Source organism: Taudactylus pleione, unplaced genomic scaffold (assembly GCF_031769625.1).
Source record: "Taudactylus pleione unplaced genomic scaffold, aTauple2 ptg000594l, whole genome shotgun sequence".
Taxonomy (NCBI): Eukaryota; Metazoa; Chordata; class Amphibia; order Anura; family Myobatrachidae; genus Taudactylus; species Taudactylus pleione.
In genome coordinates this window covers 464,594-483,068 of record NW_028284996.1, presented here as the reverse complement: position 1 = coordinate 483,068, position 18,475 = coordinate 464,594, and the positions used below count along the sequence as shown (strand labels likewise).

At 40.8% G+C, this 18,475-nt stretch overlaps 1 pseudogene; it reads left to right on the top strand.

Annotated features, from left to right (window-relative positions):
* The first annotated feature begins 13,678 nt into the window (after positions 1-13,678).
* Positions 13,679-13,797, top strand: LOC148480791 (5S ribosomal RNA; annotated as a pseudogene).
* Positions 13,798-18,475: the final 4,678 nt, after the last annotated feature.

Here is an 18,475-nt window from a genome sequence, read left to right as displayed (position 1 = left end):
ACCAAAATTTCAGCGGTCATTTTTCACCAAAGTACGCAATTTACAAAATAAATTTTTACTAAAGTATCATTAGGGGAGCTGTCCAAAGGGTTCTGTAAGAAATCCTCACATTTTGCACATTTTCCCCCTTTTTTAAAATGGAGAAAACTTTTCTCCATTTTTACATGAAAAATTATCGCCGATGTGATAATATTACCAAAAAATCGGCAATATTATTGTGTGTGCGATAATATCGTAGCTAATTGAATATGGCCATATTCAAACAATTAGGGATTCCGAGGAGGTTCGACACACTCTTAACGTGACATAGCCAACACATTTCACTCCTATTCTACCAAAGTATATAACTTAAAGGACCATCTATCTCACGCAGCACTAGCCTCTTCTCAGGAACTTACAGTATAGCTCAATACCTCAGCAATGCTGGTCTACCTCGGTTGTCGTCGGAGGACAGTGCCTGGTTGGATTCTCCCTCCCAGAGCTTGAGACGGCCCTTAAGGATACGCCTTCTGGAAAAAGCCCAGGTCCTTCTGAATACTGAAATTAAGCTATTCGCAAAATTGATTGCTAATAGGCTCAAGTTGTTGCTCCCTAACCTATTACACTCGGATCAAGTGGGTTTTGTGCCTGGGAGGGAGACTTGAGGGAGACTTGAGACAACACCACTAAGGCTACAGACTTGATACACTTGGCTTCTGCTGGCTCTTTCCCAGTGGTGCTCTTGCCCACTGAAGCCAAGAAGGTATTTGACATGATTAGCTTGGTTTTTATGAAAGGGGTTCTCAGGCACCTGGGACTTGGTCCTGTTGGCCTACAACGCATTCTGGCACTCTATTGCTCCCTCACGGTATGGATTAGAATTAATGGGGCCCTCTCAGATCCGGTTTTAATAAACAATGGCACTAGACAAGGGTGCCCTCTCTCCCCTCTTATTTTTATACTATGTATGGAGGCCCTGGCCAATTGCATTTGGCTTAATTCTAACATTTCTGGCCTTCAAGTGGGTGGTGCTGATTATAAACTAGCTCTGTTTGCGGATAATTTACTGGCCGTCCTATCTTACCCAGTTGTTTCATATCCAGAGTTTCAGAAAATTGGCTTCCTTTCCAATTTTAAGATTAATTTCTCTAAGTCTGTAGCAGTGCATGTGTTAGCTTTACCTCATTCCTTAGTCTCAAACAGTCCTTTCCCTTCTCCTGGCATCCTGCCAGTCTCAAATACCTTGGTGTTACATTGCACACTGATCTGTCCCACCTCTTTGACGATAACTTTAAATGCCTACTCCATACACTTTGCTCTGAAATTAGAGACTGAGGCACCAAACAGCTTTCGTTGCTCAGCAGGGTTAGTGTGCTTATAATGGACATACTCCACAGGGTTTTATATCTCATTCAGGCGCTGCCAATACATATCCCTAAGGCTTGGTTTCATGAGCTCCACAATGTTGTGAGGGACTTTGTGTGGTGGAATAAGAGACCACGGTTTCAACATGCTATCCTTTTTAGAAGCAGACACATGAGGAACTTCAACTGCCGCACTTCTCAGTTTACTACTCTGCTATAATACAGGGTAGGATATTGGAATGGTCCCGGATGACTGATATTAAGCAGTGGGTTTACTTAGAGAAGGAAACTTTGCCCATACATATTGCACAACACCCATGGAGGTCCAAAGTCCCTGTTATTTCCCAGCCTACCATTGGCCCCACTTTGGCCATTGCAATAGATTGAGGAAATGATCTTGCATATCCTCTAAATTCTCACCCCTGACCCCTTTAATAATCCTGATTTTCCCCCAGGAGTCACTAGCTCTGCTTTTACTATATGGGTGCAGCTAGGTCTGCAGAGAGTTGGCCAGCTGGTCGATGGGGGTGTGTGTTTCCTTCTCTGCTTTGCTGGCTAAATGTAAACATCCCCCTTCTGAGATTTGGAGGTATTTACAACTGAAACAGTTTGTACAGAGTGGGGAATTATGCACGGCTTCCATAAGACTCCTTTTGAGAACATGTGACTGGCCCCTAGACATCCAGTGCAATTACTCTCGAAGGGATATCAACTCCTGATTGAACATATATACCCTGCTCTCCCTAAATATGCTAAAGATTGGATACATGACCTACAGCTTGACTTGGCAGATGATGAGTGGTCCAAGATCTTTCAGAACACGTTTGCAAGTTCCATAAGTTATTCTGTGATCAAGACTCAATTTAAGGTTCTATCACGTTGGTATAGATGTCCCCTTACTCTAGGGTGCCAGACACTTGTTGGCATTGTATTATAGAGGTTGGCTCCCCGCTACACATTTGGTGGGACTGTTGGCTCTTGCATCCTTTTTGGGAGCAAATCATATCCATCTGTAGATGGATAGTGGGTTTGGAGGTCCCTTCTACTCCCTCTTTCTCTTACTCTGGCACTCTACAAAAAATCCTTATGAAAATTCCTCAATAGTGCAGCAAAGGCCATGATCCCGGTACACTGGCGTTCTACATCCCCTCCCACTATCAAGGAATGGTTTACATGCATTGACATGCAGCTACCTGGTGCCCTTGGTCACAAGCTTATCTTACAGATGTCACCTGAGCTCGGGCTTCTCTCCCCTCTGACTGAGTTTTTACAGCTGCCCTTGTAGTAGGACGATGTGCCCACAGTATCTCTCTATCTGCATTCTGGGGCTTCCTACTCTTCCACCTTTCTGCATTCCCTTTGGTCCTGTACCTTTCCCTTTTGTGTCTTGTCTTCTTTATCTGTTTAATTTTCTGCTTTGTTTTTTTTTTACATTTTTTCTTTAATATTTTCATTTAATTATAATGAATACTGTTTCAGACACTTTCAATATATTTTGTACTAATATTCATGATTGGTCCCTGTTATGTACAGATTTTATATTGCATTATTTGCATTGCGTTTTGAATACATAAGAAAAAAATAAGTGTGTTGTCACACCAGCTATGTATACTTAAACAATGAACAAAGACAATTACATATAATGTAAATCAAAAGATATTACATTTACACCCTGTGACCATAGGATATTGGTATTCTTAGCGTGCTTTGTACAGTATATATCTTACACCGATGATGAGGTTTTTATGAAAAGAGCTCTGGGAATATAAATGTAATCCTTTCCTAGAAAAAGTTTTTTCTGTGGGATAGCAGCACTTTATAGCAGCAAGTCTATAATATTTACACAGTGAGAGTATGCATCAGCAGCACTTTATAGCAGCAAGTCTATAATGTTTATACAGTGAGAGTATGCATCAGCAGCACTTTATAGCAGCAAGTCTATAATGTTTATACAGTGAGAGTATGCATCAGCAGCACTTTATAGCAGCATGTCTATAATGTTTATACAGTGAGAGTATGTATCAGCAGCACTTTATAGCAGCACGTCTATAATGTTTATACAGTGAGAGTATGTAACAGCAGCACTTTATAGCAGCAAGTCTATAATGTTTATACAGTGAGAGTATGTATCAGCAGCACTTTATAGCAGCACGTCTATAATCTTTATACAGTGAGAGTATGCATCAGCAGCACTTTATAGCAGCACGTCTATAATGTTTATACAGTGAGAGTATGTATCAGCAGCACTTTATAGCAGCAAGTCTATAATGTTTATACAGTGAGAGTATGCATCAGCAGCACTTTATAGCAGCACGTCTATAATGTTTATACAGTGAGAGTATGTATCAGCAGCACTTTATAGCAGCACGTCTAGAATGTTTATACAGTGAGAGTATGCATCAGCAGCACTTTATAGCAGCACGTCTATAATGTTTATACAGTGAGAGTATGTATCAGCAGCACTTTATAGCAGCACGTCTATAATGTTTATACAGTGAGAGTATGTATCAGCAGCACTTTATAGCAGCACGTCTATAATGTTTATACAGTGAGAGTATGTATCAGCAGCACTTTATAGCAGCAACACTATAATATTTATACAGTGAGAGTATGCATCAGCAGCACTTTATAGCAGTAAGTCTATAATATTTATACAGTGAGAGTATGTATCAGCGGCACTTTATAGCAGTAAGTCTATAATATTTATACAGTGAGAGTATGCATCAGCAGCACTTTATAGCAGCATGTCTATATTATTTATACAGTGAGAGTATGCATCAGCGGCACTTTATAGCAGTAAGTCTATAATATTTATACAGTGAGAGTATGCATCAGCAGCACTTTATGGCAGCAAGTCTATAATGTTTATACAGTGAGAGTATGTATCAGCAGCACTTTATAGCAGTAAATCTATAATAATTATACAGTGAGAGTATGTATCAGCGGCACTTTATAGCAGCATGTCTATATTATTTATACAGTGAGAGTATGCATCAGCAGCACTTTATAGCAGCACGTCTATAATGTTTATACAGTGAGAGTATGTATCAGCAGCACTTTATAGCAGCACGTCTATAATGTTTATACAGTGAGAGTATGTATCAGCAGCACTTTATAGCAGCAACTCTATAATGTTTATACAGTGAGAGAATGCATCAGCAGCACTTTATAGCAGTAAGTCTATAATATTTATACAGTGAGAGTATGTATCAGCGGCACTTTATAGCAGCATGTCTATATTATTTATACAGTGAGAGTATGCATCAGCGGCACTTTATAGCAGTAAGTCTATAATATTTATACAGTGAGAGTATGCATCAGCAGCACTTTATAGCAGTAAATCTATAATAATTATACAGTGAGAGTATGTATCAGCGGCACTTTATAGCAGCATGTCTATATTATTTATACAGTGAGAGTATGCATCAGCAGCACTTTATAGCAGTAAATCTATAATAATTATACAGTGACAGTATGTATCAGCGGCACTTTATAGCAGCATGTCTATATTATTTATACTGTGAGAGTATGCATCAGCGGCACTTTAAAGCAGTAAGTCTATAATATTTATACAGTGAGAGTATGCATCAGCAGCACTTTATAGCAGCAAGTCTATAATGTTTATACAGTGAGAGTATGCATCAGCAGCACTTTATAGCAGTAAGTCTATAATATTTATACAGTGAGAGTATGTATCAGCAGCACTTTATAGCAGCAAGTCTATAATACCAACAGTGAGAGTATGCATCAGCAGCACTATATAACTGCAAGTCTATATTGTTTATACAGTGAGAGTATGCATCAGCAGCACTTTATAGCACCGACAGTGAGAGTATGCATCAGCAGCACTTTATAGCAGCAAGTCTATAATGTTTATACAGTGAGAGTATGCATCAGCAGCACTTTATAGCAGCATGTCTATAATGTTTATACAGTGAGAGTATGTATCAGCAGCACTTTATAGCAGCACGTCTATAATGTTTATACAGTGAGAGTATGTAACAGCAGCACTTTATAGCAGCAAGTCTATAATGTTTATACAGTGAGAGTATGTATCAGCAGCACTTTATAGCAGCACGTCTATAATCTTTATACAGTGAGAGTATGCATCAGCAGCACTTTATAGCAGCACGTCTATAATGTTTATACAGTGAGAGTATGTATCAGCAGCACTTTATAGCAGCAAGTCTATAATGTTTATACAGTGAGAGTATGCATCAGCAGCACTTTATAGCAGCACGTCTATAATGTTTATACAGTGAGAGTATGTATCAGCAGCACTTTATAGCAGCACGTCTAGAATGTTTATACAGTGAGAGTATGCATCAGCAGCACTTTATAGCAGCACGTCTATAATGTTTATACAGTGAGAGTATGTATCAGCAGCACTTTATAGCAGCACGTCTATAATGTTTATACAGTGAGAGTATGTATCAGCAGCACTTTATAGCAGCACGTCTATAATGTTTATACAGTGAGAGTATGTATCAGCAGCACTTTATAGCAGCAACACTATAATATTTATACAGTGAGAGTATGCATCAGCAGCACTTTATAGCAGTAAGTCTATAATATTTATACAGTGAGAGTATGTATCAGCGGCACTTTATAGCAGTAAGTCTATAATATTTATACAGTGAGAGTATGCATCAGCAGCACTTTATAGCAGCATGTCTATATTATTTATACAGTGAGAGTATGCATCAGCGGCACTTTATAGCAGTAAGTCTATAATATTTATACAGTGAGAGTATGCATCAGCAGCACTTTATGGCAGCAAGTCTATAATGTTTATACAGTGAGAGTATGTATCAGCAGCACTTTATAGCAGTAAATCTATAATAATTATACAGTGAGAGTATGTATCAGCGGCACTTTATAGCAGCATGTCTATATTATTTATACAGTGAGAGTATGCATCAGCAGCACTTTATAGCAGCACGTCTATAATGTTTATACAGTGAGAGTATGTATCAGCAGCACTTTATAGCAGCACGTCTATAATGTTTATACAGTGAGAGTATGTATCAGCAGCACTTTATAGCAGCAACTCTATAATGTTTATACAGTGAGAGAATGCATCAGCAGCACTTTATAGCAGTAAGTCTATAATATTTATACAGTGAGAGTATGTATCAGCGGCACTTTATAGCAGCATGTCTATATTATTTATACAGTGAGAGTATGCATCAGCGGCACTTTATAGCAGTAAGTCTATAATATTTATACAGTGAGAGTATGCATCAGCAGCACTTTATAGCAGTAAATCTATAATAATTATACAGTGAGAGTATGTATCAGCGGCACTTTATAGCAGCATGTCTATATTATTTATACAGTGAGAGTATGCATCAGCAGCACTTTATAGCAGTAAATCTATAATAATTATACAGTGACAGTATGTATCAGCGGCACTTTATAGCAGCATGTCTATATTATTTATACTGTGAGAGTATGCATCAGCGGCACTTTAAAGCAGTAAGTCTATAATATTTATACAGTGAGAGTATGCATCAGCAGCACTTTATAGCAGCAAGTCTATAATGTTTATACAGTGAGAGTATGCATCAGCAGCACTTTATAGCAGTAAGTCTATAATATTTATACAGTGAGAGTATGTATCAGCAGCACTTTATAGCAGCAAGTCTATAATACCAACAGTGAGAGTATGCATCAGCAGCACTATATAACTGCAAGTCTATATTGTTTATACAGTGAGAGTATGCATCAGCAGCACTTTATAGCACCGACAGTGAGAGTATGCATCAGCAGCACTTTATAGCAGCAAGTCTATAATGTTTATACAGTGAGAGTATGCATCAGCAGCACTTTAAAGCAGCAAGTCTATATTATTTATACAGTAAGAGTATGTATCAGCAGCACTTTATAGCAGCATCTCTATAATGTTTATACAGTGAGAGTATGCATCAGCAGCACTTTATAGCAGCAAGTCTATAATGTTTATACAGTGAGAGTATGCATCAGCTGCACTTTATAGCAGCAAGTCTATATTATTTATACAGTGAAAGTATGCATCAGCAGCACTTTATAGCAGCAAGTCTATAATACCAACAGTGAGAGTATGCATCAGCAGCACTATATAACTGCAAGTCTATATTGTTTATACAGTGAGAGTATGCATCAGCAGCACTTTATAGCACCGACAGTGAGAGTATGCATCAGCAGCACTTTATAGCAGCAAGTCTATAATGTTTATGCAGAGAGAGTATGCATCAGCAGCACTTTATAGCAGCAAGTGTGTAATATTTATACAGTGAGTGTATGTATCAGCTGCACTTTATAGCAGCAAGTCTATATTATTTATACAGTGAGAGTATGTATCATCTGCACTTTATAGCAGCAAGTCTATATTATTTATACAATGAGAGTATGTATCAGCTGCACTTTATAGCAGCAAGTCTATATTATTTATACAGTGAGAGTATGTATCAGCAGCACTTTATAGCAGCAAGTCTATATTATTTATACAGTGAAAGTATGTATCAGCAGCACTTTTTAGCAGCAAGACTTTAATGTTTATACAGTGAGAGTATGCATCAGCAGCACTTTATAGCAGCAGGTGTATATTATTTATACAGTGAGAGTATGCATCAGCAGCACTTTAAAGCAGCAAGTCTATATTATTTATGCAGTGAGAGTATGAATCAGCTGCACTTTATAGCAGCAAGTCTATATTATTTATACAGTGAGAGTATGCATCAGCAGCACTTTATAGCAGCAAGTCTATATTATTTATACAGTGAGAGTATGCATCAGCTGCACTTTATAGCAGCAAGTCTATATTATTTATACAGTGAGAGTATGCATCAGCAGCACTTTATAGCAGCAAGTCTATATTATTTATACAGTGAGAGTATGCATCAGCTGCACTTTATAGCAGCATGTCTATATTATTTATACAGTGAGAGTATGCATCAGCAGCACTTTATAACTGCAAGTCTATAATGTTTATACAGTGAGAATATGCATCAGCAGCACTTTATAGCAGCAAGTCTATAATGTTTATACAGTGAGAGTATGCATCAGCAGCACTTTATAGCAGCTGGTCTATATTATTTATACAGTGAAAGTATGCATCAGCAGCTCTTTATAGCAGCAAGACTATAATGTTTATACAGTGAGAATATGCATCAGCAGCACTTTATAGCAGCACGTCTATAATGTTTATACCGTGAGAGTATGCATCAGCAGCACTTTATAGCAGCAGGTCTATATTATTTATACAGTGAGAGTACGCATCAGCAGCACTTTAAAGCAGCAAGTCTATATTATTTATGCAGTGAGAGTATGAATTAGCTGCACTTTATAGCAGCAAGTCTATATTATTTATACAGTGAGAGTATGTATCAGCAGCACTTTAAAGCAGCAAGTCTATATTATTTATGCAGTGAGAGAATGCATCAGCTGCACTTTATAGCAGCAAGTCTATATTATTTATACAGTGAGAGTATGTATCAGCTGCACTTTATAGCAGCAAGTCTATATTATTTATACAGTGAGAGTATGCATCAGCAGCACTTTATAGCATCAAGTCTATATTATTTATACAGTGAGAGTATGCATCAGCTGCACTTTATAGCGGCAAGTCTATATTATTTATTACAGTGAGAGTATGCATCAGCAGCACTTTATAGCAGCAAGTCTCTATTATGTATACAGTGAGAGAATGCATCAGCAGCACTTTATAGCAGCAAGTCTATAATATTTATACAGTGAGTGTATGTATCAGCTGCACTTTATAGCAGCAAGTCTATATTATTTATACAATGAGAGTATGCATCAGCAGCACTTTATAGCAGCAAGTCTATATTATTTATACAGTGAGAGTATGTATCAGCTGCACTTTATAGCAGCAAGTCTATATTATTTATACAATGAGAGTATGCATCAGCAGCACTTTATAGCAGCAAGTCTATAATATTTATACAGTGAGTGTATGTATCAGCTGCTCTTTATAGCAGCAAGTCTATATTATTTATACAGTGAGAGTATGTATCAGCTGCACTTTATAGCAGCAAGTCTATATTATTTATACAGTGAGAGTATTCATCAGCAGCACTTTATAGCAGCAAGTCTATATTATTTATACAGTGAGAGAATTTATCAGCAGCACTTTATAGCAGCAAGTCTATATTATTTATACAGTGAAAGTATGCATCAGCAGCACTTTATAGCAGCAAGACTATAATGTTTATACAGTGAGAGAATGCATCAGCAGCACTTTATAGCAGCATGTCTATATTATTTATGCTGTGAGAGTATGAATCAGCTGCACTTTATAGCAGCAAGTCTATATTATTTATACAATGAGAGTATGTATCAGCAGCACTTTATAGCAGCAAGTATATAATGTTTAGAGCAACGACAGTGAGAGTATGCATCAGCTGCACTTTAAAGCAGCAAGTCTATTATGTTTATACAGTGAAAGTATGCATCAGCAGCACTTTATAGCAGCAAGTCTATTATGTTTATACAGTGAGAGTATGTATCAGCAGCACTTTATAGCAGCAAGTCTATTATGTTTATACATTGAGAGTATACATCAAGAGCACTTTATAGCAGCAAGTCTGTAATGTTTATAGCACTGACTGTGAGAGTTTGCATCAAGAGCACTTTATAGCAGCAAGTCTATAATATTTATACAGTGAGAGTATGCATCAGCAGCACTAAATAGCAGCAAGTCTATATTATTTATACAGTGAGAGTATACATCAGCAGCACTTTATAGCAGCAAGTCTATAATGTTTATACAGTGAGAGTATGCATCAGCAGCACTTTATAGCAGCAAGTCTATAATGTTTATACAGTGAAAGTATGCATCAGCAGCACTTTATAGCAGCAAGTCTATATTATTTATACAGTGAGAGTATGCATCAGCAGCACTTTATAGCAGCAAGTCTATATTATTTATACAGTGAGAGTATGCATCAGCAGCACTTTATAGCAGCAAGTCTATAAAGTTTATACAGTGAGAGTATGCATCAGCAGCACTTTATAGCAGCAAGTCTATATTATTTATACAATGAGAGTATGCATCAGCAGCACTTTATAGCAGCAAGTCTATATTATTTATACAGTGAGAGTATGCATCAGCAGCACTTTATAGCAGCAAGTCTATACAGTTTATACAGTGAGAGTATGCATCAGCAGCACTTTATAGCAGCAAGTCTATATTATTTATACAGTGAGAGTATGCATCAGCAGCACTTTATAGCAGCAAGTCTATAAAGTTTATACAGTGAGAGTATGCATCAGCAGCACTTTATAGCAGCAAGTCTATAAAGTTTATACAGTGAGAGTATGCATCAGCAGCACTTTATAGCAGCAAGTCTATAAAGTTTATACAGTGAGAGTATGCATCAGCAGCACTTTATAGCAGCAAGTCTATAATGTTTATAGCACCATCAGTGAGAGTATGTATCAGCAGCACTTTATAGCAGCAAGTCTATAACATTTTTATACAGTGAGAGTACGCATCAGCAGCACTTTATAGCAGCAAGTCTATAACATTTTTATACAGTGAGAGTATGCATCAGCAGCACTTTATAGCAGCAAGTCTATAACATTTTTATACAGTGAGTGTATGCATCAGCAGCACTTTATAGCAGCAAGTCTATAACATTTTTATACAGTGAGAGTATGCATTAGCAGCACTTTATAGCAGCAAGTCTCTAATGTTTATACAGTGAGAGTATGTATCAGCAGCACTTTATAGCACCAACAGTGAGAGTATACATCAGCACCACTTTATAGCATCAAGTCTATAATGTTTATACAGTAAGAGTATGCATCAGCAGCACTTTATAGCAGCAAGTCTATAATGTTTATACAGTGAGAGTATGCATCAGCAGCACTTTACAGCAGCAACTCTATAATGTTTTTACAGTGAGAGTATGCATCAGCAGCACTTTATAGTAGCAAGTCTATAATATTTATACAGTGAGAGTACGCATCAGCAGCACTTTATAGTAGCAAGTCTATAATATTTATACAGTGAGAGTATGCATCAGCAGCACTTTATAGCAGCAAGTCTATAATATTTATACAGTGAGAGTATGCTTCAGCAGCACTTTATAGCAGCAAGTCTATAATATTTATACAGTGAGATTATGCATCAGCAGCACTTTATAGCAGCAAGTCTATGTGTATACAGTGAGAGTACGCATCAGCAGCACTTTATAGCAACAACTCTATAATATTTATACAGTGAGAGTATGCATCAGCAGCACTTTATAGCAGCAAGTCTATAATGTGTATACAGTGAGAGTATGCATCAGCAGCACTTTATAGCAGCAAGTCTATAATGTTTATACAGTGAGAGTATGTATCAGCAGCACTTTATAGCATCAAGTCTATAATGTTTATACAGTGAGAGTATGTATCAGCAGCACTTTATAGCAGCAAGTCTATAATGTTTATAAAGTGAGAGTATGCATCAGCAGCACTTTATAGCAGCAAGTCTCTAATGTTTATACAGTGAGAGTACGCATCAGCAGCACTTTATAGCAGCAAGTCTCTAATGTTTATACAGTGAGAGTACGCATCAGCAGCACTTTATAACAGCAAGTCTATAATATTTATACAGTGAGATTATGCATCTGCAGCACTTTATAGCAGCAAGTCTATAATGTGTATACAGTGAGAGTACGCATCAGCTGCACTTTATAGCAGCAACTCTATAATATTTATACAGTGAGAGTATGTATCAGCAGCACTTTATAGCAGCAAGTCTATAATATTTATACAGTGAGATTATGCATCAGCAGCACTTTATAGCAGCAAGTCTATAATGTGTATACAGTGAGAGTACGCATCAGCAGCACTTTATAGCAGCAAGTCTATAATGTTTATACAGTGAGAGTATGTATCAGCAGCACTTTATAGCAGCAAGTCTATAATGTGTATACAGTGAGAGTAAGTATCAGCAGCACTTTATAGCAGCAAGTCTATAATGTTTATACAGTGAGAGTATGTATCAGCACTGTCAACATTTTCACATATAATATTCTCACTTCATTAAATGTTCCAAGCGAACTGTTATAGCAGTGCAATTTTAAGTGTCAAATCACCATATTCTTGCTCGTTACCTTAAGGATAGTGTACCGCTAATATAATGAGATTTCCTAGGTATCCATTATAACACTCAATCTAAAGACACAATCTGAAATAACATCCTGGCTTGATAGAAGTGCCTGAGTATCTATTATAACACTCAGTCCAAAATATGTTCTAAGATAACATCCTGGTCTGCTCTCTTTCTATAGATTGTCTCTTTCTATATCCTGGGAGATGGACCGCACGCGGCAATGGTGAGGTGATCAAACCTTTACAGGGCGAAACGTGTGTCCTCTGCTTATCTGCAACACACTGTGGGAGATTCAGTCGATACACGGACCAGGCTCCATAGCACTACAATACCTGGTATCTTACTAGCTGATGGAGGTCTATGTCTGGTCAGCGGTTTCAGCATTCAACGTATTCCTTACCTTGGGTACACCTGTCTTCTAAACTCATGTCTCACTAAAAACATATTGGAGACAATGGGGTTGATATAAGGTTATGCATAACTATTTATGTGCAATGTTTGATACTGCTCTCTGCTCCTAATGAACTCTTAATATGCATGTACTCCATTTCTGGTTTGCTATGGTTTAGCACATGTGTTTAACTGCATGTGTCTATACGTGTGCTTAAAATAATAAGCTTGCAAAAAGGTCTTACATGTATGCAACGTTTGATGTCTCCTTCTGCTATATTAATAGCATATAACTATATGCAATGGCAGATCTATATAAAGAGACAATCTATATAAAGAGACAATCTATATAAAGAGACAATCTATAGAAAGAGACAATCTATAGAAAGAGAGCAGACCAGGATGTTATCTTAGAACATATTTTGGACTGAGTGTTATAATAGATACTCAGGCACTTCTATCAAGTCAGGATGTTATTTCAGATTGTGTCTTTAGATTGAGTGTTATAATGGATACCTAGGAATTCTCATTATATTAGCGGTACACTATCCTTAAGGTAACGAGCAAGAATATGGTGATTTGATCATAAAAACTGCACGGCCATAACAGGTTCACTTGGAACATCCAATGATATGAGAATTTTATGAGAACACGTCGACAGTGGAAAATGTATACAGTTGTTTTTGTCCTATGATTAGAGTATGCTTATGGATCACTTTTTTTTGATTCATGACTCTCATTTATTAAATGGACTTCTCCCAAAGAGATAGTCCTACATGTATATGATTTTGCGTGAGACCATGTGCTAGGGAAAATCTCCCCTTTACGAGGGACTATAACCTACAGCCATACTTCACTGATTCTGCCCAATCTCATCTGATCTTGGAAGTGATACAGTAGGAGGCCTGGTCAGTACTTGGATGGGAGACCATCTAGGAATACCAGGTGCTGTAGGTGTTAACATTGGTTGAGGAATGGGACAGGATGACACATGGTACAGCGAACATATAACCAACTAGCAGAATTTATCATTTATGTATTTTGACCTATACACAGTGGACAGTTTATATTCATTTAAAAGATTTTCAGTGGAATGCAGAATTCACTTCATATTTTTGCCAATTGAGTAATTGAGGGTGACAGTTGTTAAACACCTGCATATTGTTTAAAATTTACCTTTTCTTGTTTTAAGCACAATACATAATATACATACCTCGTAAATTTTAAAAAGATATAATAAAAGTTACACTTTAATTAATCTCATTTCCGAATATTATCCACGTGTGCCCCAAGAAAGAGCCTTTCTTTCTCCTTTGTTTTATTTCATGCCAAAATCTCAGCTCTGGGAGCACCACCAACACTACTAATGATAATTCTTTCTAAATGTAGGATGATTGGTTCAAAATAAATAAATAATACAAGTTCTATAACCGTTCATCTAGAATCAGCTCTGTGCGGAATCCTTCTCTCTTTTTGTTTGTGATTAGGGAGCAGCGCGGTTGGATGTATGTCTTCCTCATAAGCTAAATCCAGGTGTTGGCGAGACTTGACCAGAGGCGCGGAGTCTAACCCACTGGTGGTCTTCACCAGTGACCCCTCCAATTGGGATGTGGGTATTGCTGCAACTAGTGGGCAGGTTGTGGCCCTCTGGTCAGGTACCTGGGAATTATTGAGGAGACTAACAGAGGTATTCAATATGGGTGCGATAACATCGTTTTTTGCGTTAATATCACTTGTTTTCATTTTACACCGTATTCAATTTCAAAGAGTTATCGCAGTTTTGAAAAGTCTTTGATAAAAAACGGGGATAACTTTTCACCATTGAATAGGTGTCGAAAAAAAGTGCAGAATTGGGGTTTAGGGGTGCAGGCTTAAAAAAAATAGCCTGCACCCCTGAGATTGACATTAAAAAAAGAACTGTGTCAAAAAAAGTTTGAAAAAAAAATTGGGACACCCCAAAAAATGTATTTAAAAATTGGGGGGTCTTACAATTATTTTAAGGAAAAATTCGTAACTTTATGCAAATCCAACTTCGGAGTTTCCCGTTTTCGTTAATTTTATTGTGAATACGGGAGCGCGCACCATACCTTTACGCAGGAAAAAACTCCGATATGAAACGTTAACTTTGCCAGGGAAGTTAACCTTTCATATTGAATACCCCTATAAGTGACAGGAACAGAGTAATGAGACTGGCGCTGGGGGATTATCACCGGAGATAACAATAGAGAATATTACTGGAGAATGACACTGAAGAACTGTCACAAGCCGCTGTACTGCGAATACTGTGCGAGGTGAACGCCGGACCTTCTGTCTATCATTCTGGAATTAGTCTTGATTGGCTCCTGCATCTATATCCTGCTGGTGCGAACGCTGCCCCAATGCCTGTGATAGAGTTTTCGTGTTTCTGGTTCTCCCATTGTCTCCAGTCATCCAGTCGAGCTCCAGTTCTCCTGTCCTGTTTATTGTTATACTGCTGTTTGTGTCATCCAGTCAGCACAGCAATTCAGTGTCCTCAGTACTCACTCCTGCATACCCACGCCAGTGTCCTCAGTACTCACTCCTGCATACCCACGCCAGTGTCCTCAGTACTCACTCCTGCATACCCACGCCAGTGTCCTCAGTACTCACTCCTGCATACCCACGCCAGTGTCCTCAGTACTCACTCCTGCATACCCACGCCAGTATCCTGAGTACTCACTCCTGCATACCCATGCCAGTGTCCTCAGTACTCACTCCTGCATACCCTCGCCAGTGTCCTCAGTACTCAATCCTGCATACCCACGCCAGTGTCCTCAGTACTCACTCCTGCATACCCACGCCAGTGTCGTCAGTACTCAATCCTGCATACCCACGCCAGTGTCCACAGTACTCACTCCTGCATACCCACACCAGTGTCCTCAGTACTCACTCCTGCATACCCACGCCAGTGTCCTCAGTACTCACTCCTGCATACCCACGCCAGTATCCTGAGTACTCACTCCTGCATACCCATGCCAGTGTCCTCAGTACTCACTCCTGCATACCCTCGCCAGTGTCCTCAGTACTCACTCCTGCATACCCACGCCAGTGTCCTCAGTACTCACTCCTGCATACCCACGCCAGTGTCCTCAGTACTCACTCCTGCATACCCACGCCAGTGTCCACAGTACTCACTCCTGCATACCCACGCCATTGTCCTCAGTACTCAATCCTGCATACCCACGCCAGTGTCCTCAGTACTCACTCCTGCATACCCACGCCAGTGTCCTCAGTACTCACTCCTGCATACCCACGCCAGTGTCCTCAGTACTCACTCCTGCATACCCACGCCAGTGTCCTCAGTACTCATTCCTGCATACCCACGCCAGTGTCCTCAGTACTCACTCCTGCATACCCACGCCAGTGTCCTCAGTACTCACTCCTGCATACCCACGCCAGTGTCCACAGTACTCACTCCTGCATACCCACGCCATTGTCCTCAGTACTCAATCCTGCATACCCACGCCAGTGTCCTCAGTACTCACTCCTGCATACCCACGCCAGTGTCCTCAGTACTCACTCCTGCATACCCACGCCAGTGTCCTCAGTACTCACTCCTGCATACCCACGCCAGTATCCTGAGTACTCACTCCTGCATACCCATGCCAGTGTCCTCAGTACTCACTCCTGCATACCCTCGCCAGTGTCCTCAGTACTCAATCCTGCATACCCACGCCAGTGTCCTCAGTACTCACTCCTGCATACCCACGCCAGTGTCCTCAGTACTCAATCCTGCATACCCACGCCAGTGTCCACAGTACTCACTCCTGCATACCCACACCAGTGTCCTCAGTACTCACTCCTGCATACCCACGCCAGTGTCCTCAGTACTCACTCCTGCATACCCACGCCAGTATCCTGAGTACTCACTCCTGCATACCCATGCCAGTGTCCTCAGTACTCACTCCTGCATACCCTCGCCAGTGTCCTCAGTACTCAATCCTGCATACCCACGCCAGTGTCCTCAGTACTCACTCCTGCATACCCACGCCAGTGTCCTCAGTACTCAATCCTGCATACCCACGCCAGTGTCCACAGTACTCACTCCTGCATACCCACACCAGTGTCCTCAGTACTCACTCCTGCATACCCACGCCAGTGTCCTGAGTACTCACTCCTGCATACCCACGCCAGTGTCCTCAGTACTCACTCCTGCATGCCCACGCCAGTGTCCTGAGTACTCACTCCTGCATGCCCACGCCAGTGTCTTCACTACTCACTCCTGCATACCCACGCCAGTGTCCTCAGTACTCACTCCTGCATACCCACGCCAGTGTCCTCAGTACTCACTCCTGCATACCCACACCAGTGTCCTCAGTACTCACTCCTGCATACCCACGCCAGTGTCCTCAGTACTCACTCCTGCATACCCACGCCAGTGTCATCAGTACTCACTCCTGCATACCCACGCCAGTGTCTTCAGTACTCACTCCTGCATACCCACGCCAGTGTCTTCAGTACTCACTCCTGCATACCCACGCCAGTGTCCTCAGTAATCACTCCTGCATACCCACGCCAGTGTCCTCAGTACTCACTCCTGCATACCCACGCCAGTGTCTTCAGTACTCACTCCTGCATACCCACGCCAGTGTCCTCAGTACTCACTGCTGCATGCCCACGCCAGTGTCCTCAGTACTCACTCCTGCATGCCCACGCCAGTGTCCTCAGTACTCACTCCTGCATGCCCACGCCAGTGTCCTCAGTACTCACTCCTGCATACCCTCGCCAGTGTCCTGAGTACTCACTCCTGCATACCCACGCCAGTGTCCTCAGTACTCACTCCTGCATACCCACGCCAGTGTCCTCAGTACTCAATCCTGCATACCCACGCCAGTGTCTTCAGTACTCACTCCTGCATTCCCACGCCAGTGTCCTCAGTACTCACTCCTGCATACCCACGCCAGTGTCCTCAGTACTCACTCCTGCATACCCACGCCAGTGTCCTCAGTACTCACTCCTGCATACCCACGCCAGTGTCCTCAGTACTCACTCCTGCATACCCACGCCAGTGTCCTCAGTACTCACTGCTGCATACCCACGCCAGTGTCCTCAGTACTCACTCCTGCATACCCACGCCAGTGTCATCAGTACTCACTCCTGCATACCCACGCCAGTGTCTTCAGTACTCACTCCTGCATACCCACGCCAGTGTCCTCAGTACTCACTGCTGCATACCCACGCCAGTGTCCTCAGTACTCACTCCTGCATACCCACGCCAGTGTCCTCAGTACTCACTCCTGCATACCCACGCCAGTGTCCTCAGTACTCACTGCTGCATGCCCACGCCAGTGTCCTCAGTACTCACTCCTGCATGCCCACGCCAGTGTCCTCAGTACTCACTGCTGCATGCCCACGCCAGTGTCCTCAGTACTCACTGCTGCATGCCCACGCCAGTGTCCTCAGTACTCACTCCTGCATGCCCACGCCAGTGTCCTCAGTACTCACTCCTGCATACCCACGCCAGTGTCCTCAGTACTCACTCCTGCATACCCACGCCAGTGTCCTGAGTACTCACTCCTGCATACCCACGCCAGTGTCCTCAGTACTCACTCCTGCATACCCACGCCAGTGTCCTCAGTACTCAATACTGCATACCCACGCCAGTGTCCTCAGTACT